The sequence below is a fragment of the Pongo pygmaeus genome, chromosome 18 (genome assembly GCF_028885625.2).
Source record: "Pongo pygmaeus isolate AG05252 chromosome 18, NHGRI_mPonPyg2-v2.0_pri, whole genome shotgun sequence".
Classification (NCBI taxonomy): domain Eukaryota; kingdom Metazoa; phylum Chordata; class Mammalia; order Primates; family Hominidae; genus Pongo; species Pongo pygmaeus.
Genome location: NC_072391.2, coordinates 70,389,600 through 70,416,656, shown reverse-complemented (window position 1 = coordinate 70,416,656; position 27,057 = coordinate 70,389,600). Strand labels below are relative to the sequence as shown.

Sequence of the window (27,057 nt, the reverse complement as noted above, 5' to 3'; positions counted from 1 at the left end):
GTTAAATATGAAAAAATCGACAATCAAATCATCACTCCAGAAAAGCAGATGTTCAAGGACAAAATGAGAAACAAAGGGAACTACTGCCGTAATACATACAATAATATTCAGATGATGTTTCTTTTAGCATTTACTTTGTATTGTTCTTTTAGCACACTCTTTTCATTCTTTCTTATTTTGTTTAAATTATTTGCAAGTCTACTCTACCAGTTTGTAATTTCCCTGAAGTAACAGGTGTCTTCTTAGTCATTTGTTTGCCACAGTATATTTATATTAAAAAAAATTTTTTTTTTGAGACAGGGTCTCACTCTGCTACCTGTGCAGTGGCACAGGTCATAGCTCCCTGCAGCCTTGACCTCTTCCCAGGCTCAAAGGATCCTCCCACCTCAGCCTCCAAAGGAGCTGGGACTACAGACGTGCACCACCACACCCAGTTAGTTAAAAAAAAAAAAATTGTAGAGATAGGGTCTTGCTCTGTTGCCCAGGCTGGTCTCAAAATCCTGGGCTCAAGCAATCCCTCCAACTCGGCCTTCCAAGGTGCTGGAATTGCAGGTGTCAGCCACTATGCCTGTTTTTTGTTTGTTTGTTTTTTACTGGTAGAGCTATATTTAGACAAATTTCTAAACGAAGACAAAATTGAGGTGTTTCCACATTCACTAAAATCTTAAATAAGGGCAAATAAAAGTTTTTTACAACAAGCTCCTCTGTCTTAATTCGCATTGTGCTTGCTGGAAACTACAGCCATGTTTAGATCTCATCTATATTCTATTTTGGAAAAAGTCTAATTTTAGTCATTAACTTCACATACTAATTAATGACTGTAGTTAAGCTGTGAAATCTTACCTAAGCTAATAGGTAATTACCTTCACATGAGGACAACTTAAGTGATTCAGACACTCCACCGTTCTGACTATACTTTTGCTGTGTTGCCACCTAATTTTTATTACTACTCCCTTACTCACTACTCCAGCCAAACAGGCCTTTCTGCTGTTCACTGAAGACACCAAGCACATTTCCAAGTCAAAAGTCTTTCTGCATTGGTCGTCCCTCTGCCTGGAATGCTCTTTCCCCAGCTATCAGCACAGCTAAGTCCTTCACCTCCTTCCAATATTTGCTCAAATGTCATTTTCTCAGTGAAGCCTACCTAAGATTGCATCTTGCATTCCCCATGCCTCTTACTTCGCTGTATTTTTTTCCTATGGTACTCATGTCCTTCCAACCTATAACTTGCTTCTTTTTGTTTACTGTTTATCATTTGTCTTCCCCAAACTAGAATGTAAACTCCACAGGGGAGATCTTTGTTTTGTTTACACATAGACCATTCCAAGAAGTTGGACATTGCCTGGTACACAGTAAGCACTCAGTATTACTGAATAAATGAGTGGATATCATACTTAGCACAAAACGCATCTCTCTCTTCAAGTTCTGAATATGAGTCATTAATAGTGCACCTCAACTTCACTCCAGCACTTAAATGCATGACTTAAAAAAAAAAAAAAAAAAAGAAGCATGTGGCTTCCACCGTGTGTAGAAAAATTTTCCAGTATATGATCCTCTGAGCCTTTCATTAAACACTCCTTTGAGCTTTGTGGCATCATAATTCTGCTAAGTGGGTCGCTATTACCATTCTCATATTGCAAACTCAAGTAGGCAGTTATGTAGCCCCCGCCCAAGGAAATACTCGTAAAATTCGTGAACCCAAAACAAAACCCAGAAGATCTCATCAACAGTTTTTACCTCTCAACTGACACAAGGGAGTTCCAAGTGCTTCCGCCAACTCCTCCTACCAGCAACTGTGAAAACAACGGCCAGTGAGTATCGAGGGCTGACTTTGGGCCGGGTACCCCAGATCTCATTTCATCTAGTGAAGTAAGTCCCAAACCCCACTCCAGAGGCCCGGTTCCTGACCTGGAGGAAACTCAGTCCCAGCCCCTGGCTCACCCGCTGGGAAGTCGAAGGAGGGCCCGGGATCGTACTCAAGCCTGGATTACCTTCGCCCACGCCCACCTGGGCCCCAGTGTCTGGGGAGGCTGTACTTTACTCCCTCGAGGAAGCCATTCTGCACTTCCGCTCTCGGGGCTGCTTCCCGGGATGGTCCCTCCCTTTGGGTCCGCGGCGCCTCCAGCCACAAGGCAGGGAGATGGTGCGCCGGACTTGGGGGAAGGCTGTCCGGACCCGCCCTCGCGGCACCGGAAAGCCGGCCCCACCTCCGGGCCACGCAGCCGCCGAATGCCGGCAGACAGGGACCAGGGGCTCTCAAGTCCCACTGCGCACGCGCCCTGTAGGCCGGGCTGGAGTCACGTGCGCCAACGTTACGCACGCCGGCGACTCTCGCCTCGCCTAGGCCTCCGCTCCCTAGGTTTTGCTTGGCGGAGTACAGAAGCTGGGAGGCGCCAGCCTCCCGCCCCCGGCCACTATGGCAACGGAAGCGGCGCGCGCAGGTGGAGCGTTCTTTGGCTCCGTCCCCAAAGGAGGGGGGGTGAAAGGGAGGGGGAGGGGGGAGGGGAGGGGGAGCGGGGGAGAGGGAGGGAGGGAGGGAAGGGACGGGGCAAACCTGTCTGTCAGGACGTGCTGGTTCCGCCCACTGGCTGCTGGCCCCAAGGACTTTCAGACGCTTCTGGACAGATGTTGCTTCCTGTACAGACTGGGTTAAAACTGCAACTCAAAAGACAATAGGTTAAAAGCCAAACTAGGGAACTGCGAGATAAGATTGTTTATATATACATGACATAATAAATATTAATTTTGTTGCTTAACAAGCCAATAAGAAAAAGGCCAACAACCCCAGAAGGAAAATGAGCAAATATTAGAACAGGCCTCCCAAAAAACAAAAAAGTCAAACAGCCACTAAGGATATACAAAGCTGTTTAAACTATTATTAGACAAGAATGGAAATGAAAACAGTAATTTTTCTTTTTACTCAGTTTAGCAAAGATGTAAAACCTTGGTAATGACCACTGTTGGTGAGACTATGGGGTAACAGATTTACATCTGTGGATGTTAGAAAAACGTTATTAGAAACCTTACGGAAGGCAAACTTTATTTATTTGTTTGTTTACTGAAACAAGGTCTCACCCTCACCCAGGCTGGTGTGCAGTGGCTCGATCTCAGCTCACTGCAGCCTCAACTTCCCCGGGCTCACGCGATCCTCCTAGAGAGATGGCATCTCCCCATCTTAGGCTGGTCTGGAACTCCTGGACTCAAGCGATCCTTTGGCCTCGGCCACCCAAAGTGCTGGGATTACAGGCATGAGCCAAGCCGCCTAGCCCAGAAGGCAAACGTTGAAAAGAGACATGCATTTTGGCTGGGCGCGGTGGCTCACGCCTGTAATCCCAGCACTTTGAGAGGCCGAGGCGAGCAGATCACGAGGTCAGGAGTCCGAGGCCAGCCTGACCAACATAGTGAAACCCCGTCTCTACTAATAATACAAAAAATTAGCCAGGCGTGGTGACGGGCGCCTGTAATCCTAGCTACTTGGGAGGCTGAGGCAGGAGAATCGCTTGAACCCGGGAGGCGGAGGTTGGAGCAAGCCGAGATCACGCCACTGCACACCAGTCCAGGCGACGGTGCGAGACTCCGTCTCGGAAAAAAAAGAAGACATGCATTTCAACCCAGCAATTCCTCCTCCTAGCAATTTATCCTTAGGAGATAATTAAACAACTGGCGCTCACTTTGGACAAAATGTTCATTTAGCATCTCAATAACATAGCCAAATGGAAATACTCTAAATGTTTACTTTAAGAGAATTAATTAAATTATTACAGTACATCTATATAATGCACATATATGCATTATATGCAGCCATTAATAGGCTATATGTGTCAACAGTATTGCATGAAAATAGAAGAATATTACAATTATGTGTAGAGTTTTTAATCATTTGTGTAAATAGATATATAGACATAAATGTAAAATTCATTTTTTACAAGTCTTCCAGAACATGGACCAATGGAGAAAAGATTATATTTTCACAAAATAGTGGTAGGTCATTTGCGTCTCTCCATGGAAAAAAAATTGTATTTGGACCCTCCTCACATCATAAACAAAAATACGTTCATTTGGATTGTCAGTCTGTATTTTAAAAGTTAATAAGAAAACATAAGAGAACATCTTTGCAACCTTGAAGTAGTCAAAAAGTTTATAACAGGACACAAAACACTAATCATAAAGGAAAAATGTATAAATTGAACTATATTAAAACTAAAAATATCTATTCAAAAGACACCATTGAGAGTGAAAAGGCAACCTACAGAGTGGGAGAAGATTGTGTGTGTGTGTGTTTGTGTGTGTGTGTGTGTGTGTTTGTGTGTGTGTGTGTGTGTGTGTGTGTAAATATATATATACAGTAGAAAAATGGACAGACGCTGGCTGTGGTGGCTCACGCCTGTAATCCCAGCACTTCGGGAGGCCAAGGTGGGCAGATCCCTTGAGGTCAGGAGTTAGAGACCAGCCTGGCCAACATGGCAAAACTCCATCTCTACTAAAAATATTTTTGAAAATTAGTCGGGCTTTGTGGTGGGCACCTATAAACCCAGCTACTCTGGAGGCTGAGGCAGGAGAATCTCTTGAACCCGGGAGGCAGAGGTTGCAGTCAGCCAAGATTGCACCACTGCACTCCAGCCTAGACGACAGAGTGAGACTCTGTCTCAAAAAAACAAAACAAAAACAACAAAAAAAAAAAAAGAAAAAAGAAAAATGGACAGACACTTCAAAAAGATATATCCAAAAGGCCTATAAACATATGAAAAGGTGTTAAACCTCATTAGTCTTTGGGAAAATGCAAACCAAAACCACAATAAGATACCATTGCACACCCACCAGAATAGCTAAAATGAAAAAGACTGAAAACGTGTTAGGGAAGATGGAAAGAAACCACTGAAAAACTGTTTGAAAGAAAATGATCTTCCAGACTCACTGGTTGGTTGCCTCTTCTTCTTCTTCTTTTTTCTTTTTTTGTTTTTATATTTCAGTTTTTTGAGGTGTACATATATACAGTGAACTGCTGAGATCATAAGTGTTCTATTCAACTACTTTTGACAAATGCCTATTAAATATTCCAGAAAGCACCCTTGCACTCCATCCCAATCCATTTACCACCTTCAAGAAGCACCCACCCATCTGTTTTCTATCACCATAGTTTAGTTCTACCTATTCCAGAATTTTATATAAATTCAATCATTACAGCTTATGCCTTTTTGTTTCCAGCCCCTTTAGATTCAGTTAAATATTTATCCATGCTGTTGTATGTGTCTAGTATTTTCCATTAACATATAAAACAGAGCTCTGAGTGAGCATTGAGTGAACAGCATCGGACTTGGTGGAGACAAGAGGAATGATCTTTTTTATTATTATTATACTTTAAGTTCTAGGGTACATGTGCACAACGTGCAGGTTTGTTACATATGTATACATGTGCCATGTTGGTGTGCTGCACACATTAACTCGTCATTTACATTAGGTATATCTCCTAATGCTATCCCTCCCCCCTCCCCCGACCCCACAACAGGCCCCAGTGTGTGATGTTCCCCATCCTGTGTCCAAGTGTTCTCATTGTTCAATTCCCACCTATGAGTGAGAACATGCGCTGTTTGGTTTTCTGTCCTTGTGATAGTTTCCTCAGAATGATGGTTTCTGGAATGTTCTTAGAGCTCATATGTTTGATCTGTTTTTCTGATTCAGTGGAACACCACACAGCGTTGGTTTTGACTATTATACAATCTTAAATTGTTCCTATTCTTTGTCACTTGATGTTCCATTTAGTCTCTTCTTGCTGCATGGAATGGACCACTGGTTAAAGGCAGCAAAGGCAGTGCTCCTAAGGGAAATCCAGAAGTTGATAAGAATTCTGAACCTGATAATTCTTTCAGTTTCCCTTAAGAGCTGCATTAGATCTCTTTCCTTCTTTCTTTTTCTTTTCTTCTTTCCTTCTTTCTTTCTTTTTTCTTTCTTTCTTCTTTCTTTCTTCCTTTTTCTTTTTTCCTTTCTTTCTCCCTCCCCTCCCTCCCTCCCTCCCTCCCTCCCTCCCTCCCTCCCTTCCTTCCTTCCTTGAGACAGGGTCTTGCTCTGTTGCCCAGGCTGGGGTGCAGTGGCATCACCATAGCTCACTGCCACCTCAAACTCCTGGGCTCAAGGGATCGTCTCGTTTGGGCCTCCCAAAGTGCTGAGATTCCAGGCATGAGCCACCGCACCCAGCCCTTCACTAGATCTTTATATAGCATTCTGATCAAAATTTTCACACAGCACTTATGCTATCAAAACACAATGTTAAGAGAAAATATAGTAAAAATTATAACCAATTCGTGTGTTATACTATTGGGTAGAACATCTACATTGTGGTATTTGTGGGAAAGTGCTTGTAAGCAGCAGCCTGAATCTTTTTTCTTAGTATTTAGAAGCAAAAGTTATGAAACAAATTAATTGATCTGTAAGGATAAATACAAGAATTCTAAACATCAGGTCATGAAAGCAGTTTTTGTCTACTTTTAATGCTGTAACACACAATTAAACTTCATTTTGCACTTTATACATTCATTACTAAAATTCAATGTGAAATGTCTTTCTTAAAATGTATTTCTCAGTAATTCATGTTTTTTTTCTTACATAGTGAATTTAAAGTTAACTAAACAGTGTGAGTCACTAAGTTGGGGAAAACTCAAAGTGTATTTTATATGTTATAAATATCATTAAAGATTATGTTTAAGATTAATCTTAAAATAAGATTTATAATACAGTCATTAATAATATGCTGACCCAAAATACATTTTTACTTAAAATAGTTTTTTATGGACTGAATTGTGCCCCCCCCACCAGATGCTTCTGTTGAAGTTCTAACTCCTGAATGGATTTGGAGCTAGGGCCTTAAAGGAGGTAATTAAGGTCCCAAAGATTCTAAGGGTGGCACCCTAACCTGATAGGACTGATGCCCTTATAAAAAGAGGAAGAGACACCAGAAATCTCAATCTCTCTCTCTCCACACACACACACACTGAGGAAAGGCCATGTGAGGACACAGCAAGAAGACAGCTGTCTGCAAGCCAGGAAGAGAAGCCTCACTAGAAACCAGCCCTGCCAGCACTTTGATCTTTGATCTTGGACTTATAGCCCCTAGAACTGTGAGAAAATAAACTTCTGTTGTTTAAGTCGCTGTGTCTTGTGGTATTTTGTTATGGCAGCCAAGGTAGACTAATACACACTTCTTTATTTTCTTTCATGCAAAAATGACCAATAGACTTTTGAAGAAAAAATCGTAAGAGTTTAATAGAGAATGTATATTGCACCTAATGTGGATAACAGGTTGATGGGTGCAGCAAACCATCATGGCACATATATACCTATGTAACAAACCTGCATGTTCCGCACATGTATCTCAAAACTTAAAGTATAGTAATAATAATAAAAAGAACAACAAAAAAAAGAGAGAATGTGTATTGCTATGAGATGGGCTCAGACATTTAAAAATATTGGGAAACACTGATACATGGAAGAAGAATGCAATATACGGCCCACCCTTGAAGAGTTTATCATTTCATTGCAGACACAAGATGTTTAAAAATAAATAGCATTTTTAAAAATAATGAAAGCATGGGCACCGGGCACGGTGGCTCACGCCTGTAATTCCAGCACTTTAGGAGGCCGAGGCAGGCAGATCACGAGGTCAGGAGACCGAGACCATCCTGGCTAACATGGTGAAACCTGGTCTCTACTAAAAATACAAAAAAATTAGCCGGCTGTGGTGGCGGGTGCCTGTAGTCCCAGCTCTAGGGAGGCTGAGGCAGGAGAATGGCGTGAACCCAGGAGGTGGAGCTTGCAGTGAGCCGAGATTGCGCCACTGCACTCCAGCCTGGGTGACAGAGCGAGACTCTGTCTCCCCCCCAAAAAAAAAGAAAGCACGGCCTGGGTGTGGCGGCTTATGCCTGTAATCCCAGCATTCTGGGAGGCCAAGGTGGGCAGACTGCTTGAGTCCAGGAGTTTGAGACCAGCTTAGGCAACATAGTGAAACCCAATCTCTACTGAAAAACAAAAAATTAACCTGGCGTAGTGGTGTGCACCTGTAATCTCAGCTACAAGGGAGGCTGAGGTGGATCACCTGAGCCCAGGAGATTGAGGCTGCAGTGAGCTGAGATCACACCACTGCACTCTAGCCAGTGCAACAGAGTGAGACCCTGTCTCAAAATAATAATAAAGAAAGTATAGGGATTTATTGCAAAGTGAAAAGTACACACTCAATAAATAGCATTTATACAAGTAAGTGCTATATGGTGTGGTACAAGTTAAGTGTTGTAGGAGTCTAAAGAATGTGAAGTTAGTAGGAAAAATATGGGAAAAGACTAGGGAAAAAGGAACTTTAATTTCTGTTCTTTTAAGGGTAAAGTTACTTGGGGAAGGGGAGTGCCAACCTAGCTCAGGAAAATAACATAAGTGAAAAAACAGGCAACAGGACAGGTAATGTAGATTTGCAGAAAAGGGATGGAAAGTTAACATGTTTAAATGCTAAATAGGTGGCTTAGGTGCTATATATAGTGTCTTAGCTTGGGCTGTGTATTAGTCTGTTCTCATGCTGCTAATAGAGACATACCTGAGACTGGGTAATTTATAAAGGAAAGAGGTTTAATGGACTCACAGTTCCACACGGCTGGGGAGGCCTTGCAATCATGGCAGAAGGCAAAGGAGAAGCAAAGACATGTCTTACATGGCGGCAGGCAAGAGAGCTTGTGCAAGGGAACTCCCCTTTATAAAACCATCAGATCTCATGAGACTTATTTACTATCATGAGAACAGCATGAGAAAAACCTGCCCCCCATAATTAAATTACCTCCCACAGCTCTCTCCCACAACATGTGGGGATTATTACTTTAAGAGTTAAAGAAAGAGGAAAGAAATATGAAACAAGGCTTAACAGTCAAAGACAGGTTTATTTTAGAGAAAAAACCTGAGGAGGCTTCTGGCTGATTTTGGTCAGGAGCACTTTCTCTTACCGACTAACAGTATAAATTGGTTTTAGGGTAAGCAGGTTTATCACAAGCTTGGAATGTTTCTTTGGGGGTGGGGGGAGAAGTTTATGGTGGGGTTGGAATGTTTCTGTTATCTTGGGCTGACATCTTCCTGGCCAGAGGGGAGTTATCTGAGGCTGGCATCTTCCTTGCCAGAGGGGGCTTATCTTGGGGCTAGCATGTTTCTGATCAGGGAGGAGTTTGGAATGTTTCTGGTCAGAGATGTTATTTGTGGTTTATGTTCATGCTGACCTTAGCCATTAGGCTGATGCCCTTTGGATTTAGGCGGTTTTTGATTAAGGTGAATTTTTAAACGACAGTCTTTGTCCAAGATGGCGATATTCCTGCTCTGTCAATTACAATTCAAAGTGAGATTTGGGTGGGGACACGGAGCCGAACCATATCAGGCTGTTACAACAAAATACCAGAGAGTATGGCTTAAACATCAGAAATTTATTTTCTCAAGTGAGAGATGGGAAGTTCGAGATCGAGGCTCTCTTACTGGCTTGCAGATGGCCAGCTTCTTGCTGTATCCTCACATGGTGGAGAGAAAGCAAGCTCTCTTGTCTCTTCTTCAAGAAGGGCACTAATCCCATCATGAGAACCCCATCCTCCTGGCTTCACCTAAACCTAATTACCTCCCAAAGGCCCCATTTCCAAATACCATCACACTGGAGATTAGGGAATTTGGGAGGGTGGTGGGATTCAGTCTTTAGCAGGTATTGAGGAACCAGACTACAGAAGACCATGGAAGGCAGACTGAGGCACCAGATCTGCTGCAATAAGAAATGGTCAAGAGGGAATAACTAAGCTTGGTTTTTACAGAGTTAGGAACAGTCATGGCGTAGTCAAATGGAAATATCCAGAGGGGAATGGGAAATCAATGGGTGGCTAAAGTTCAGGTGAGAAAACTGAACTGAGGTAACACTCAGCCCTGTGGATTTTCAAGTACCTACTTTATTATTATTCATTATTAGCAATCATTATGATACTTAATTTAGTAGTGGAATCAATACCCAAAGTTCTTAAAGCATTAGCCCTGGGGACTCTCACTTTTCATAGTTTGCCTTACACTGTGGGAGGCTGGGATCAATATGACTTTTTATTTTGAATAGGGAAGGGCATCAGCTCCGGCATCTCAATGCCTGGGTTAAAATCACCACCTGGGGAGCCAAGATGGCCAAATAGGAACAGCTCCGGTCTACAGCTCCCAGCGTGAGTGACGCAGAAGACGGGTGATTTCTGCATTTCCATCTGAGGTACAGGGTTCATCTCACTAGAGAGTGCCAGACAGTGGGCACAGGTCAGTGGGTGTGCGCACCGTGCGCAAGCCAAAGAAGGGCGAGGCATTGCCTCACTCGGGAAGCGCAAGGGTCAGGGAGTTCCCTTTCCTAGTCAAAAAAAGGGGTGACAGACGACACCTGGAAAATCGGGTCACTCCCACCCGAATACTGCGCTTTTCCGATGGGCTTAAAAAACTGTGCACCAGGAGATTATATCCCGCACCTGGCTCAGAGGGTCCTACACCCACGGAGTCTCGCTGATTGCTAGCACAGCAGTCTGAGATCAAACTGCAAGGTGGCAGCGAGGCTGGGGGAGGGGCGCCCACCATTGCCCAGGCTTGCTTAGGTAAACAAAGCAGCCTGGAAGCTCGAACTGGGTGGAACCCACCACAGCTCAAGGAGGCCTGCCTGCCTCTGTAGGCTCCACCTCTGGGGGCAGGGCACAGACAAACATAGAGACAGCAGTAACCTCTGCAGACTTAAATGTCACTGTCTGACAGCTTTGAAGAGAGCAGTAGTTCTCCCAGCACGCAGCTGGAGATCTGAGAACGGGCAGACTGCCTCCTCAAGTGGGTCCCTGACCCCTGACCCCCGAGCAGCCTAACGGGGAGGCACCTCCCAGCAGGGGCAGACTGACACCTCACACGGCCGGGTACTCCAACAGACCTGCAGCTGAGGGTCCTGTCTGTTAGAAGGAAAACTAACAAACAGAAAGGACATCCACACCAAAAACCCATCTGTACATCACCATCATCAAAGACCAAAAGTAGATAAAACCACAAAGATGGGAAAAAAACAGAGCAGAAAAACTGGAAACTCTAAAAAGCAGAGCACCTCTCCTCCTCCAAAGGAACGCAGTTCCTCACCAGCAACGGAACAAAGCTGGACGGAGAATGACTTTGACGAGCTGAGAGAAGAAGGCTTCAGACGATCAAATTACTCTGAGCTACGGGAGGATATTCAAACCAAAGGCAAAGAAGTTGAAAACTTTGAAAAAAATTTAGAAGAATGTATAACTAGAATAACCAATACAGAGAAGTGCTTAAAGGAGCTGATGGAGCTGAAAACCAAGGCTCGAGAACTACGTGAAGAATGCAGAAGCCTCAGGAGCCGATGCGATCAACTGGAAGAAAGGGTATCAGCGATGGAAGATGAAATGAATGAAATGAAGCGAGAAGGGAAGTTTAGAGAAAAAAAGAATAAAAAGAAATGAGCAAAGCCTCCAAGAAATGTGGGACTATGTGAAAAGACCAAATCTACGTCTGATTGGTGTATCTGAAAGTGACGGGGAGAATGGAACCAAGTTGGAAAACACTCTGCAGGATATTATCCAGGAGAACCTCCCCAGTCTAGCAAGGCAGGCCAACATTCAGATTCAGGAAATACAGAGAACGCCACAAAGATACTCCTCGAGAAGAGCAACTCCAAGACACATAATTGTCAGATTCACCAAAGTTGAAATGAAGGAAAAAATGTTAAGGGCAGCCAGAGAGAAAGGTCGGGTTACCATCAAAGGGAAGCCCATCAGACTAACAGTGGATCTCTCAGCAGAAACTCTACAAGCCAGAAGAGAGTGGGGGCCAATATTCAACATTCTTAAAGGAAAGAATTTTCAACCCAGAATTTCATATCCAGCCAAACTAAGCTTCATAAGCGAAGGAGAAATAAAATACTTTACAGACAAGCAAATGCTGAGAGATTTTGTCACCACCAGGCCTGCCCTAAAAGAGCTCCTGAAGGAAGTGCTAAACATGGAAAGGAACAACCAGTACCAGCTGCTGCAAAATCATGCCAAAACGTAAAGACCATCGAGACTAGGAAGAAACTGCATCAACTAACGAGCAAAATAACCAGCTAACATCATAATGACAGGATCAGATTCACACATAACAATATTAACTTTAAATGTAAATAGACTAAATGCTCCAATTAAAAGACACAGACTGGCAAACTGGATAAAGAGTCAAGACCCATCAGTGTGCCGTATTCAGGAAACCCATCTCACGTGCAGAGACACACATAGGCTCAAAATAAAAGGATGGAGGAAGATCTACTAAGCAAAAGGAAAGCAAAAAAAGGCAGGGGTTGCAATCCTAGTCTCTGATAAAATAGACTTTAAACCAACGAAGATCAAAAGAGACAAAGAAGGCCATTACATAATGGTAAAGGGATCAATTCAACAAGAACAGCTAACTATCCTAAATATATATGCACCCAAAACAGGAGCACCCAGATTCATAAAGCAAGTCCTGAGTGACCTACAGAGAGACTTAGACTCCCATACATTAATAATGGGAGACTTTAACACCCCACTGTCAACATTAGACAGATCAACGAGACAGAAAGTCAACAAGGATACCCAGGAATTGAACTCAGCTCTGCACCAAGCAGACCTAATAGACATCTACAGAACTCTCCATCCCAAATCAACAGAATATACATTTTTTCAGCACCACACCACACTTATTCCAAAATTGACCACATACTTGGAAGTAAAGCTCTCCTCAGCAAATGTAAAAGAACAGAAATTATAACAAACTATCTCTCAGACCACAGTGCAATCAAACTAGAACTCAGGATTAAGAATCTCACTCAAAACCGCTCAACTACATGGAAACTGAACAACCTGCTCCTGAATGACTACTGGGTACATAACGAAATGAAGGCAGAAATAAAGGTGTTCTTTGAAACCAACGAGAACAAAGACACAACATACAGAATCTCTGGGATGCATTCAAATTAGTGTGTAGAGGGAAATTTATAGCACTAAATGCCCACAAGAAAAAGCAGGAAAGATCCAAAATTGACACCCTAACATCACAATTAAAAGAACTAGAAAAGCAAGAGCAAACACATTCAAAAGCTAGCAGAAGGCAAGAAATAACTAAAATCAGAGCAGAACTGAAGGAAATAGAGACACAAAAAACTCTTCAAAAAATTAATGAATCCAGGAGCTGGTTTTTTTGAAAAGATCAACAAAATTGATAGACTGCTAGCAAGACTCATAAAGAAAAAAAGAGAGAAGAATCAAATAGATGCAATAAAAAATGATAAAGGGGATATCACCACCAATCCCACAGAAATACAAACTACCATCAGAGAATACTACAAACACCTCTACGCAAATAAACTAGAAAATCTAGAAGAAATGGATAAATTCCTCAACATATACACTCTCCCAAGACTAAACCAGGAAGAAGTTGAATCTCTGAATAGACAAATAACAGGAGCTGAAATTGTGGCAATAATCAATAGCTTACCAACCAAAAAGAGTCCAGGACCAGATGGATTCACAGCCGAATTCTACCAGAGGTACAAGGAGGAACTGGTACCATTCCTTCTGAAACTATTCCAATCAACAGAAAAAGAGGGAATCCTCCCTAACTCATTTTATGAGGCCAGCATCATCCTGATACCAAAGCCTGGCAGAGACACAACCAAAAAAGAGAATTTTAGACCAGTATCCTTGATGAACATTGATGCAAAAATCCTCAATAAAATACTGGCAAACCAAATCCAGCAGCACATCAAAAAGCTTATCCACCATAATCAAGTGGGCTTCATCCCTGGGATGCAAGGCTGGTTCAATATACACAAATCAATAAATGTAATCCAGCATATAAACAGAACCAAAGACAAAAACCACATGATTATCTCAATAGATGCAGAAAAGGCCTTTGACAAAATTCAACAACTTTTTATGCTAAAAACTCTCAATAAATTAGGTATTGATGGGACATATCTCAAAATAATAAGAGCTATCTATGACAAACCACAGCCAATATCATACTGAATGGGCAAAAACTGGAAGCATTCCCTTTGAAAACCGGCACAAGACAGGGATGCCCTCTCTCACCACTCCTATTCAACATAGTGTTGGAAGTTCTGGCCAGGGCAATTAGGCAGGAGAAGGAAATAATGTGTATTCAACTAGGAAAAGAGGAAGTCAAATTGTCCCTGTTTGCAGATGACATGATTGTATGTCTAGAAAACCCCATCGTCTCAGCCCAAAATCTCCTTAAGCTGATAAGCAACTTCAGCAAATTCTCAGGATACAAAATCAATGTACAAAAATCACAAGCATTCTTATACACCAACAACAGACAAACAGAGAGCCAAATCATGAGTGAACTCCCATTCACAATTGCTTCAAAGAGAATAAAATACCTAGGAATCCAACTTACAAGAGACGTGAAGGACCTCCTCAAGGAGAACTACAAACCACTGCTCAATGAAATAAAAGAGGATACAAACAAATGGAAGAACATTCCGTGCTCATGGGTAGGAAGAATCAATATAGTGAAAATGGCCATCCTGCCCAAGGTAATTTACAGATTCAATGCCATCCCCATCAAGCTACCAATGACTTTCTTCACAGAATTGGAAAAAACTACTTTTAAGTTCATATGGAACCAGAAAAGAGCCCGCATCGCCAAGTCAACCCTAAGCCAAAAAAAAAAGCTGGAGGCATCACACCACCTGACTTCAAACTATACTTCAAACTATAGTTTGAACTATATACTTCAAACAAGGCTACAGTAACCAAAACAGCATGGCACTGGTACCAAAACAGAGATATAGATCAATGGAACAGAACAGAGCCCTCAGAAATAATGCCTCATATCTACAACTATGTGATCTTTGACAAACCTGAGAAAAACAAGAAATGGGGAAAGGATTCCCTATTTAATAAATGGTGCTGGGAAAACTGGCTAGCCATATGTAGAAAGCTGAAACTGGATCCCTTCCTTACACCTTATACAAAAATCAATTCAAGATGGATTAAAGACTTAAACGTCAGACCTAAAACCATAAAAACCCTAGAAGAAAACCTAGGCATTACCATTCAGGACATAGGCATGGGCAAGGACTTCATGTCTAAAACACCAAAAGCAATGGCAACAAAAGCCAAAATGGACAAATGGGATCTAATTAAACTAAAGAGCTTCTGCACAGCAAAAGAAACTACCACCAGAGTGAACAGGCAACCTACAAAATGGGAGAAAATTTTCGCAACCTACTCATCTGACAAAGGGCTAATATCCAGAATCTACAATGAACTCCAACAAATTTACAAGAAAAAAACAAACAACCCCATCAAAAAGTGGGTGAAGGACATGAACAGACACTTCTCAAAAGAAGACATCTATGCAGCCAAAAAACACATGAAAAAATGCTCACCATCACTGGCCATCAGAGAAATGCAAATCAAAACCACAGTGAGATACCATCTCACACCAGTTAGAATGGCAATCATTAAAAAGTCAGGAAACAACAGGTGCTGGAGAGGATGTGGAGAAATAGGAACACTTTTACACTGTTGGTGGGACTGTAAACTAGTTCAACCATTGTGGAAGTCAGTGTGGTGATTCCTCAGGGATCTAGAACTAGAAATACCATTTGACCCAGCCATCCCATTACTGGGTATATGCCCAAAGGACTATAAATCATGCTGCTATAAAGACACATGCACACGTATGTTTATTGCGGCATTATTCACAATAGCAAAGACTTGGAACCAACCCAAATGTCCAACAATGATAGACTGGATTAAGAAAATGTGGCACATATACACCATGGAATACTATGCAGCCATAAAAAATGATGAGTTCATGTCCTTTGTAGGGACATGGATGAAATTGGAAATCATCATTCTCAGTAAACTATCGCAAGAACAAAAAACCAAACACCGCATATTCTCACTCATAGGTGGGAATTGAACAATGAGAACACATGGACACAGGAAGGGGAACATCACACTCTGGGGACTGTTGTGGGGTGGGGGGAGGGGGGAGGGATAGCATTGGGAGATATACCTAATGCTAGATGACGAGTTAGTGGGTGCAGCGCACCAGTATGGCACATGTATACATATGTAACTAACCTGCACATTGTGCACATGTACCCTAAAACTTAAAGTATAATAATAAATAAATAAATAAATAAATAAATAAATAAATAAATAAATAAAATCACCACCTACCCTGGGCTAGGAAGACACCTCTGTCCACCAGGTTGTATTGAAGATTACCAAATAAATGTAAAGTGCTTAGAACAGATTCTTGCACTTCGCTGGTATCTGATAAATGTTAGCTGCTCCAAAAAAAAAATGTCCGTTCTTTTTTGGAAGATAAGGTGCTAAATTCAGACCCTCCATGTAGAGTTTTCTCTCTTCTGCTATTTCCTTTTATATTAAAAATCCTTAGTAGAGCAGAAGAGGAAAGGGGAGGGGAGAGACTAAGAAGAAAAAAGAGAAAGCAATTGAGGCCAAATGATTTCATATCTGCTACAGAGAAGCTGTCAGATATATCTGCTTTCTGTCTTCAACAATTTGGACAGGTTTCAAAGAATAGAAAGAAGACAGGCTATAAAATGAATGAACACATGAATCAACACAAAGCCATTTCAAAAACATAGTACGGAATGATAAAGGCGAGTTGCAGAACAATTTTACGTTGCCTTAGCATTTTTGTAATGTTTAAAAACATGTGAAACAGTTCTGTTTAGTGTTCATTTATATAAATACAGTAAAAATATAAAAACGTGGATGAAGAGGATACACACCACCCTCTGAAGAGTGGTAACCTCCAGGGAGAAGGAGAGAATTCAGGATGGGAAGGAGGCATAAAATGAACACCAACTGTATCTGTAATAATTGTATTATTTTCATTAATCTCTGATGCAATGGCAAAATGCTAGTACAGATGGCCCTCTGTATCTCTGGCTTCTACATCTGTGGATTCTGCCAATCACAGAAATATTCAGAGGAAAAAATCTATGTCGCATCTGTAGTGAACATGTACAGACTCTTTTTCTTATCATTATTCCCTAAACAATACAGCATACAGCTAGTTGCACAGTATTTACATCGTATTAGGTATTACAAGTAATCTAGAGATGACTGAAAGTATACGGGAGGAAGTGCATCGGTTATATGCAAACACTCCACTATTTTATATAAAGGACTTGAGCATCCATGGATTTTGGTATGCTGATAGAGGGGTCCTGAAACAAATCCCTCATGGATACTGAGGGATGTCTACTTTTAAAATCTAGGTAGTGAATACATGGGTGTTATACTTTTCTCTTTACTGAATGTTTGAAATATTTCCTTAAAATGTTAAACATAATAAAGGGGACTATCTGCCCCATTGCTAAATCCATTCAATCTCCCGTACATTTTAGAAATTCCTTATTTGCTCAGTTAAATTACATGTAGGAATGATTTTCCAGGAATGAGTATGCATCCTAGACTCAATTTGAAAAGAGTATAATGAATCTATTAAAGATCAGTTATGTATTTGTGTTACGTTTACATTGCCAAAATATATTCCAGATTCCAAAACATCTGGGTTGAATGTCACACATATTATCATGTCATTGTTAGGTTTTTATTTTGTTTAATTTTATTAATAATCAATAGTAACAGTAATACCACATTTTAAGGCAGGGGTACTTTGTACTTTACAAACTGCTTGGGTATGCATTAAGACAGGGGATAACACATTACTGGGTATATACCCAAAGGATTATAAATCATGCCGTTATAAAGACACATGCACACGTATGTTTATTGTGGCACTATTCACAATAGCAAGACTTGGAACCAACCCAAATGTCCAACAATGATAGACTGGATTAAGAAAATGTGGCACATATACACCATGGAATACTAGGCAGCCATAAAAAATGATGAGTTCATGTCCTTCATAGGGACATGGATGAAGCTGGAAACCATCATTGTGAGCAAACTATCACAAGGACAAAAAACCAAACACCGCATGTTCTCACTCATAGGTGGGAATTGAACAATGAGAACACATGGACGCAGGAAGGGGAACATCACACACCAGGGCCTGTTGTGGGGTGGGGGGATGGGGGAGGGATAGCATTAGGAGATATACCTAATGTTAAATGATGAGTTAATGGGGGCAGCACACCAACATGGCACATGTATACATATGTAACTAACCTGCGCGTTGTGCACATGTACCCTAAAACTTAAAGTATAATACAAAAAAAAAAGAAAATGTGCTTAAGAAGGCAGTAGCTGAAAATGGAAAGAAAGAAAAACACTGTTTGCCACCTTCAAAGAGTTTGATCAATGCTAAATTAAATAGTGGAAAATCAAGTGCAAAATTTTTATCATATACAACCAGTAGCATTTTTATAGTTTTTTTTTTGTAATGGGAAATTCAAAAATATAGATTCTAAAAACTAAAAAAAAAAAAAAAAAAAAAAAAAAAAAGACGGGATAACAAATAAAATAGATTTCATCTCAGGGGCCAACTCCAACTGATTGGTGGTGGCTGCCCAGAAAGCTCTGTTGTGACACATTGTGAAGCCACATCTGGACTGAGCAGGGAGGGCAATGATCAGCTAGGGAGGTGTGTCAAGGGCAGAGTGATAGAGTGGTATCCTATGTATGTCCCATTGATATTTCACCTACTAGCTGTATAACCCTGGGCTAGGAAGACATCCCTCTCCCACCAGCTTGTATTGAGGATTACCAAATGCATGTAAAGCACTTAGAACAGATTCTTGCACTTAGCTAGTATCTGATAAATATTAGCTGCTCTGGAAAAATGCATGTTCTTTTTTGGAAGATAGGGTGCTATAGTTCTAAAATCAACCAGGAACACGTTCCTTATTCTCCTTCTACCTCTCTCACTGCTCCTTCTCAGTCTCCCTTCCCTTAGCCCTTCTATCTTAGTGCTTTCCGGAATTCTTCCTCTTTGATTCTCTTTGATCTTTACTTGTGCCATACTAATCACTGACTGGCTTCATTCTCAACCACAGCAACCTCATATGCCAATGATTCCTTCCCAGCCCCATCCAAGCCAGGTAAAGTGCCTCCCCTTCATCTGCACAGCACGCACATAGCATTTGACTCTAAATATTCCAACTATTTGTTTATCCATCTATCTCTGCCACTAGACCATGGACTTTCAAAGGACAAGGCTAGATCTTATTGATCTCTGCACTCCCAGCTTCTGGCGCATAGTAGCAATCAATAAATGTCTGTGAAATGAAAGACTGATTTAATGAATGGTGTCCTTATTTTGCAGAAAAGGAAACAGACTCAGAAGTTGGATTTTTCTGAAGGTTGCCTTTTCTCCAAAACCTTCCCATCTTTCCTGTAGAACAGGGATTGACAAACATTCTCTGTAAAGGGCCGATAGTAAAACTTCTGTCTTTGCAGATCATAAGGTCTCTATCACAACCACTCAACTCTGATGTAGCTGTAAGGCAGCCACAGACAATGTGTAAACAGGTGGGTGTGGCTGGATTGCAATCAAACTTTATCGCAAAAACAGGCAGTGGGCTGGATTTGGCCCTTATCCACAAATAAGGTGGATCCTTATTTGTGGAAGCTTGCTGTGGAAGATGATAAATAGACACTCTTGCATGTCTAGTTTCTTTTTCTTTGTTGAACATTCTCTTGTTATCTAGCAAAAGCGGCTCAATGCTCAGTGTGTTAGAAGCCAATACTATGATACTGGGTGTTTGAGAAGAGAATGGCTTTTATTACAAGTTGACAAATGAGAAGAGAGGAGTCCAGCTCAAATCTGTCTTCCTGTGCTGGCTTCAAGGCAGTAATTGCATTAGAAACTGTTTGGGAGTGGATTCTGGGACTAGCCGCCGGTGATTGGTGGAAGGAAAGGGGAGGTCTGGAAGGTCCCTGGGCATGCGCAGTTCATGCTTTATACTTCCTGATGGGAAAGTATGCAGCGGAAATTCAGGCTATGATGTCAGCAAGCTCAGTCCACTGCCATATTGGTTCCAACTGATTTCAGATAGTTTTGTTATTTTATAAGTGGAGGAAGTTTCAGAGTTCTTTCTCCCCTCCTCCCCTCCTTTTTCCTCCCCTGCCTTCTGCTCCTCACCCTTCCCTGCCTTCCTCTCCCGCCTTTCCCCTCTCTCCTTCTCTCTTTTTCTCCTGGAAACCTTCCATCAATGTTTAGTCATGCATACCTCTACCATCTTGAAAATAAGTCTCTCCTCCTCCAATTGTTGCCCTTTCTCTCGCTCTACCTCCTTCACAGTCAAAGTTCTTGATAGGGTTCTGTGTTCACTGTCTCCAGTTCATCATCTTCCAATAATTTCTCAACTAATGATAAATCTGCTTCTCCTCCATTATATTCCTGAAACGTTCTCATTGAAGATCCCAAATAACTTCCTGTGGTGCTACATCCAACTTAGAATTCTTTGCTCTTTACTAAATCTCTGGCACTCATCAACCCTATTGAAATGAAACGTTCTCTTCCGTGGTTCTGGTGACAACATGATCTCCTGATTTTCCTCCTGTGGTCATTCTCCTTTAGGCTTCTTTGTTGGCTTTGTAGACCTACAAAGAAGCCTACAGGAGAATGACCATAGGAGGAAACCATGCCCCCAACACTCTGAAGATACAGATTTTTAACAAATAACTCTGCCTATTTGTTAAAAAACTGTATGTTCAGGGTTCTCTGCTAGGCCCTTGACTCTTAGTCTACATACTCCCCTAGGACATATCATCTCATCTCTAGGCTTTTTTTTTTTTTGAGACAGGGTCTGGCTCTGTCACCCAGGCTGGAGTGCAGTGGCCCAATCTCACCTTACTGCAACCTCTGCCTCCCAGGCTCAAGGGACCCCTCTTCAACCTCAGTCTTCCAAGTAGCTGAGACTACACATGCACGCCACCATCCCCAGCTACTTTTTGTATTTTTTGTAGAGACACGGTTTCGCCATGTTGCCCAGGCTGCTCTTGAACTCCTAAGCTCGATACCCCTGCCTTGGCCTCCCAAAGTGCTAGGATTACAGGCATAAGTCACTGCGCTGGGCCATCTCTAGGCAATTTTAAATCTAATGATGATCCTCAAGTTTATTTTTCCAACCCAGAGCTCATCACTGAGGCTAGAATCAGCTGGCCAATTGCCTAACAGAATTAGAAATCACCCCTCTTAGCCTTACTCACCACATCCAGTTCCATCTTGAAAAAATAATTATCTCGGCCGGGCGCGGTGGCTTACACTTGTAATCTCAGCACGTTGGGAGGCCGAGGAGGGTGGATCACGAGGTCAGGAGATTGAGACCATCCTGGCTAACAGTGAAACCCGTCTCTACTGAAAATACAAAAAATTAGCCAGGTGTGGTGGCAGGCGCCTGTAGCCCCAGCTACTCGGGAGCCTGAGGCAGGAGAATGGCGTGAACCCAGGAGGTGGAGCTTGCAGTGACCCAAGATAGTGCCATTGCACTCCAGCCTGGGCAACAGAGCAAGACTCCATCTCAAAAAAAAAAAAAAAAAATTATCTCAAACCCACCACCCCAGCCAGCTATCACCTATTTATCTGCTCCATTTGCAGCAAAACTTCTTGAAAAAGTTGTCTATATTTACTGCTCCAATTTCTCTCCAACTCTTTCTCTTAGACTCCCTCTAAGCCGGCTTTCAACTCGACAGCTCCAGCTCCACTGAAACACTCTTGTCAAAGTCGCCCGTGACTTCTGCATTGCTAAAAACAGTAGATAATCCTCAGATCTCATCTTACTTTGATCTTTCGGCCACAGTTGACACAGCTGATGGCATTTCTCCTTGATACCTGTCCTTCACTTGGCCTTCCAGATACCACCCTCTTCTGGTTTTCTTCCTTCCTCACTGACTTTCCACCTCAGTCTTCTTTGCTCATTCCTCCTTTTCTTCCTGATTTCTTAATACTGGAGTGAACAAAGGCTTATTCCTTGGCCTTCTTCTCTACACCCTTTGAGTGATCTCATCCACTCTCAAGGCTTAAATACCACCTGTATGTCTATGAGTCCCAAATGTGTGTCTTCGTCCCAGAACTGTCTTCCAACTTCTAGTCTCTTAGATCCAACTGCCTATTCAACATCTCCACTGGGATGCCTCATAAGCTTCTCAAATGGAGTTAAAATTGAATTTCAGTTCCAAACACCTCTTCCACCCACAGCCTACCACAGTCAACTGTTTGGGACTGGAATGAGATGGTAACTCATTCTCCAAGTTGTGCAAATGCAAATCTTTTTATCATCATATATAAAAGTTGATTCACTTTGAGTCCTTCAGTAAAAGGACTCTATGGTTTTTCTATTTATGCTTTTTTCAAGAGGGTTCATAGATGCCAAGTTTAAATAGGGCAAGCTTAAAATATTTCCTATTGGCCAGGCATGGTGGCTCACACCTACAATCCCAGCACTTTGGGAGGCCGTGGTGGGAGGATAGCTTAAGCTCAGGAGTTCGAGACCAGCCTGGGCAACATAGTGAGACCTCATCTCTACAAAAAATAAACAAAATTAAACAGGCATGGTGGTGCGTGCCTGTAGTCCCAGCTACTCAGGAGGCTGAGGTGAGAATATTGCTTGAGCCCTGGAGGTCGAGGCTGCGGTGAGCTATGAATATGCCACTGCATTCTAGCCCGGCTGACAGAGCGAGACTCTGCTTTAAAAAATAAAAATAAATGTCTCCTATTGCCTTTATCCCCGAAGGACATTTATACTTTCTTTCCCCCACAGGTTTGCAGCAGTTGCTCCATGATTGCCGGGGAATGAGTGTTACATTTATTCTTCTTTCTTTGGCTTCTCCGTTTGTCTTTTGGTTTGTTGAATTTCATCATTGAAGTAGTTGGGTTTTGTTTTGGTTTGGTTTTGGCTCTTGTCTTATTGAATTCATGTTTTTAATAATTTCCTCTGCAGCTCGAAGCAATTGCAAGAAACTTTTCCTAGGTTCCTTGGGTTATTGTTTCTTGCAGTCTTTCCTCTTTTATGCCTACCATGCTTATTTAAGTCTTCGCTTTCATTGTATTCTCCTGCAAAATGCTTGCTCAGTAACCATATTGCTTCTTTTCATCTTGCTCATGCTTCAAGCGGACAGCTCTGTCCAGTTCTTCTTTTGGCTCTGACAAAAAGAAGAGTAATTCTCAGCGAAACCCTCCCAACCTTACCTGGGGTCTTTTTTCCCTTCCAGATACTATTTTAATGCCGGGGACAGGAACTTGGAAAAAGCTTGGCAAACTTTCTGCAGCCTTTGGTATGGTACTGGGCTTACCCTCTCTTCTAACGTTTTGGTAATGTCCAGTTTGGGGTACTCCCTTTCTCCCTCTTCTCATGGAGTGGGGGTATTCTCAGACTTCAGATCAGTCCCCGGATTCAGCACAGGGTCCTGGGAGATGGTAACACTTTGGGGCTTTTCCTGACTCAACTTGAATTGAGCCGGGAAATACTGAAACCACACCTAGGAGCCTCTGCACTTAGGAAGATTTCTTTGACTTTTTTCTAAGCCCCCTATTCCTAACTTTGTCTGCTTCTATCCAAATCGGGGTTATTGGTGAGAATTTTCGAGGTTTTACGACTCACTTCCTTTTGTATCATTCTGTAGGAAGAGGGGCTGCATTAAGTCACACTAAAATCTCCTGCTTTTCTTCTTGTTGGATACTTTTCAGTTTATAGCAAGAGGATCCCCTCTTTCCTTGTCTAGTTGTTACTGGTAATTTTTTTAATTGGTTTATTTCATTGAGGATTGGAGGAGGGTGATTCTGGAAGCAAAAACAAATATATATACTGCCAATTTTTTTCTAGCATCATTAGGGACAGGGTTGGGGTGAGGGTGATGAAATGCAGTGACCCCCACCAGACCCCAGAAGCACCCAGCTTCATGGCAGAGGCAGTCTGTCCTCAGGGGGCTTGGTATTTTTTTTGTAAAGGGTACCTGCCCACCATACTTCTCATTCAATCTTTCTGCTGCCCTTTGTTTTCTCAGCAAGGAGTAATGCTGCTTTTCACACAGAAAGGGCTTCTGTTGTGCCTGACCTTAAGACAGGAAAAGTAGGGGAGCTAAGGAAGCTACCTACACCGCCCTCACCCCCAGGAGCCACATTCAGGAAGGAAGAGGCACAGCGATGTGAATGGATGGAGAAGAGGGGGCCGGTAGGCTGAGCCCCTGGCTCCTGGAACGAACACACAGCCATGGCAGGTAGGAAATCTCGGCTCCAACAGTGGCCTTGGGCCGGAGCAGTGAAAGGATGAAGGTGAGGTGGGGTAGGGGATCTGCAAATCTAGACTCTCTCACTACCAAACAAGGTTTACAGCTCCCAGGGATAGAAAGACCACATCTCAAGGAGGAATGAAAACACAGGAACTGAGCATTTGTGCTTGGAATTAATAAGCAAATCCCATCAAACCCTTGACATCATGGATTTTGGCCTCAGAAGGCAGAAACCTTGAAAGTGCCAGTGACAACCCCTGTGCCCCTCATCTTCAGGTTCGTCTCTGTAGTGGATTGCCACCTGCACAGCGCCCTGGCATTTCCATGCACAAAATAATTGGCTGCAGAAAGTTGTCAGATGCCTTGCTGTGGGAGGAAACTACAAAAACAAATTTTATTCCATCAACTCAAATTGTTTTTTTATATTTCAAATCTGAGAGCACTGGTTCAATTTCTATTTGTCTTCTCCATTATATGCAATTGTTCTTTGCTGTATGACCAAAATGAGTTAAATGAAAATAGTTCTCTATATTTAGTAGTTAAATAGCCATTTGCTTCAAGATTTTTGGATATTTTATGTTTCTTTCCATATCATTTCTGTAAAGAGCATAAAATTCTCCAGATTTCTTTGAAGATAGAACTGAGGCACAAATGACCCAAATATGTAGGGGTTGGAAGAGCTGTGACAGCTCACTAACAATAGCTAAACTTTATTGATATTGCTAATATTCATTTTAATTAGTCAATATGAATATACCTAAACTAAGTGGAAGCACTGGGTTTATATTATTTCATTTAGTCCTCACAGCAACCATATTGTTATTATTATCTCTATTTTACAGAGGAGAATGTGGCTTGAATAGGTTCCATGACTTGCACAAGACCACAGCTGGTACATGATGAAGCAAGGACAAGACACGGGCATCTGACCTCAAGAGTCTCTCCAATCATGAAATAACTGTATTAGTTATCTATTGCTGCATAACAAATTGCCCCAACATTTCGTAGCTTAGGAGCAGGACTGCTGGAATGGTGGGGTAAAACTTAGTGGCTTAAAACAACATCTGTTATCTCACAGTTTCTATGGGTCAGGAATCTGTGCATGGGTTAGCAGGGTGCCTCTACCGCACGGTCTCTCATGAGGCTACTATCAAGGTGACAGGCAAGGCTGCAGCCATCTCAAGGCTGGACTGGGGAAGGGTCCACTCCCAATCTCTGTTTTTGGTTGTTAGCAGGATTTAGTCCCTCGCTGGCACTAGGCCAGTGGCCACCCTCTGTCCCTTGCCACATGGACCTCTCCCCAGGGCACACACAGCAGCTTGCTTTCTCAGAGCAAGTGAACAAGAAGAACCAGAGAGAAACAGTGTGCAAAATGGAAGTTATGGTCTTTTGTAACCTAATTTTGTAAGTGACAGCTCCTCACTATTGGCAGAGTTGATTCATTAGAAGTGAGTCACCAGGTCCAGCCCTTACTCAAGGGGTGGGGATTACACAGAGGTGTCAATACCAGTAGGTCAGGATCATTGGGAGGCATTTCAGAAGCCGCCTACCACTGCGCCCTTCTCAGACAACTGCCCACCCCATCACTCCCAGGGGCAAGCTAAACGATGTGCTTGTGTTCTGTGACTGTGAACCCCCGCCCCCAGCCACAGCTGACTGGACCAGAGATGGACACCTGATCCAAACTAGGCCAATTAGATTATCTCCCCCAGGAATTCTGAATTGCAATTCAGAGACCCTGGTTGGTTTCTGCTAGAGGTTTGAAATGAAATAATTGGGAGCTTTGGGACAGCCATCTTCTGCTGTGTTCAAAAATAAGTAGAGATGGCTAGATAGGAGTGAGAGACAGAGAGAGGCATAGAGACAGAGAGAGAGAGACAAAGAGGATGGTTGTGGTTCCTCCCCTGGATTTGAAAAGGTACAATAAAAACTAGGTTTCTGTCACATGCAACCAGGGGTGATATTTCCATTTTTTTGAATCAGCAATTTTGCCCCAGGAGAGATTTTGAATTAAGGTGTATAGCATATGTTACTTTTTTAACTAAAGAAAAAACAGAATATGTATATATATGCAATGATAATTCTTTTTTCAAAGCTTTAGATGAATTAATGTTAACATTTAACAACCAATAAGGTCCAAATACCAACCAATCCAGAAGGAGCTCACCATAAACAGCTGGTGTGGTCCCACTGCTGAATGCTGGGTTCCCACCAGCTGTCTGCCATCCCAAGGCCACTGCAATCTGGCCTTGACCACACTGCAGCCCAAAGGCAGGCAGGCTGGGGAAAGGTGGGGCCTAAGAACCTCAGATCACCAGCAGTGAGTCATGGTGACGTAGCACAGAAACCTTGGTGTGATTGCAGATTTGCTCTGTAACCCACTGGGGAGTCAGTATCTGTGGCAGACAACTCACAGCGGAGGCTTTTGAGACAATGTCCAGTGCTTTTCTGGCTCACTCACTGTGATTCCCGGAAGAACACACACGAGTATCCTAGACAGGGATGAAAAGCCTACATCTGATCTGAGTGAGAAGAGGCTGAAAAGAGCCACCTCTGGGTGGTGGGATTTAAGAAACTTGCCACTTCCTCTAAAACAGGACCTGCAACCTGGGTCTGTGGATCATAAAGCCCTTGATCTTTTTTTTTTTTTTTTAATTATACTTTAAGTTCTAGGGTACATGTGCACAACATGCAGGTTTGTTACATATGTATACATGTGCCATGTTGGTGTGCTGCACCCATTAACTCATCATTTACATTAGGTATGTCTCCCAGTGCTATCCCTCCCCACTCCCCCCACCCCACGACA

At 42.4% G+C, this 27,057-nt stretch overlaps 1 protein-coding gene and 1 long non-coding RNA gene across 2 annotated transcripts in view; one reads left to right on the top strand and one right to left on the bottom strand.

The window, feature by feature from the left end:
* Positions 1-2,418, bottom strand: part of HYDIN (HYDIN axonemal central pair apparatus protein) — a 488,520-nt gene extending 486,102 nt beyond the window's left edge. Inside the window, exons 1-2 of the mRNA XM_063654515.1 lie at positions 1,992-2,418; positions 1,738-1,793 (exon numbers count right to left, since the gene is read on the bottom strand). The gene's annotated coding sequence lies outside the window, so the exon portion shown is untranslated. The remainder of the gene's footprint in view (positions 1-1,737; positions 1,794-1,991) is intronic.
* On the top strand, positions 1,620-26,197 carry LOC129015567 (uncharacterized). The gene is made up of 3 exons (XR_008494622.2): positions 1,620-1,811; positions 24,024-24,236; positions 25,091-26,197. It is a non-coding gene; the product is annotated as an uncharacterized LOC129015567 (long non-coding RNA).
* Positions 26,198-27,057: the final 860 nt, after the last annotated feature.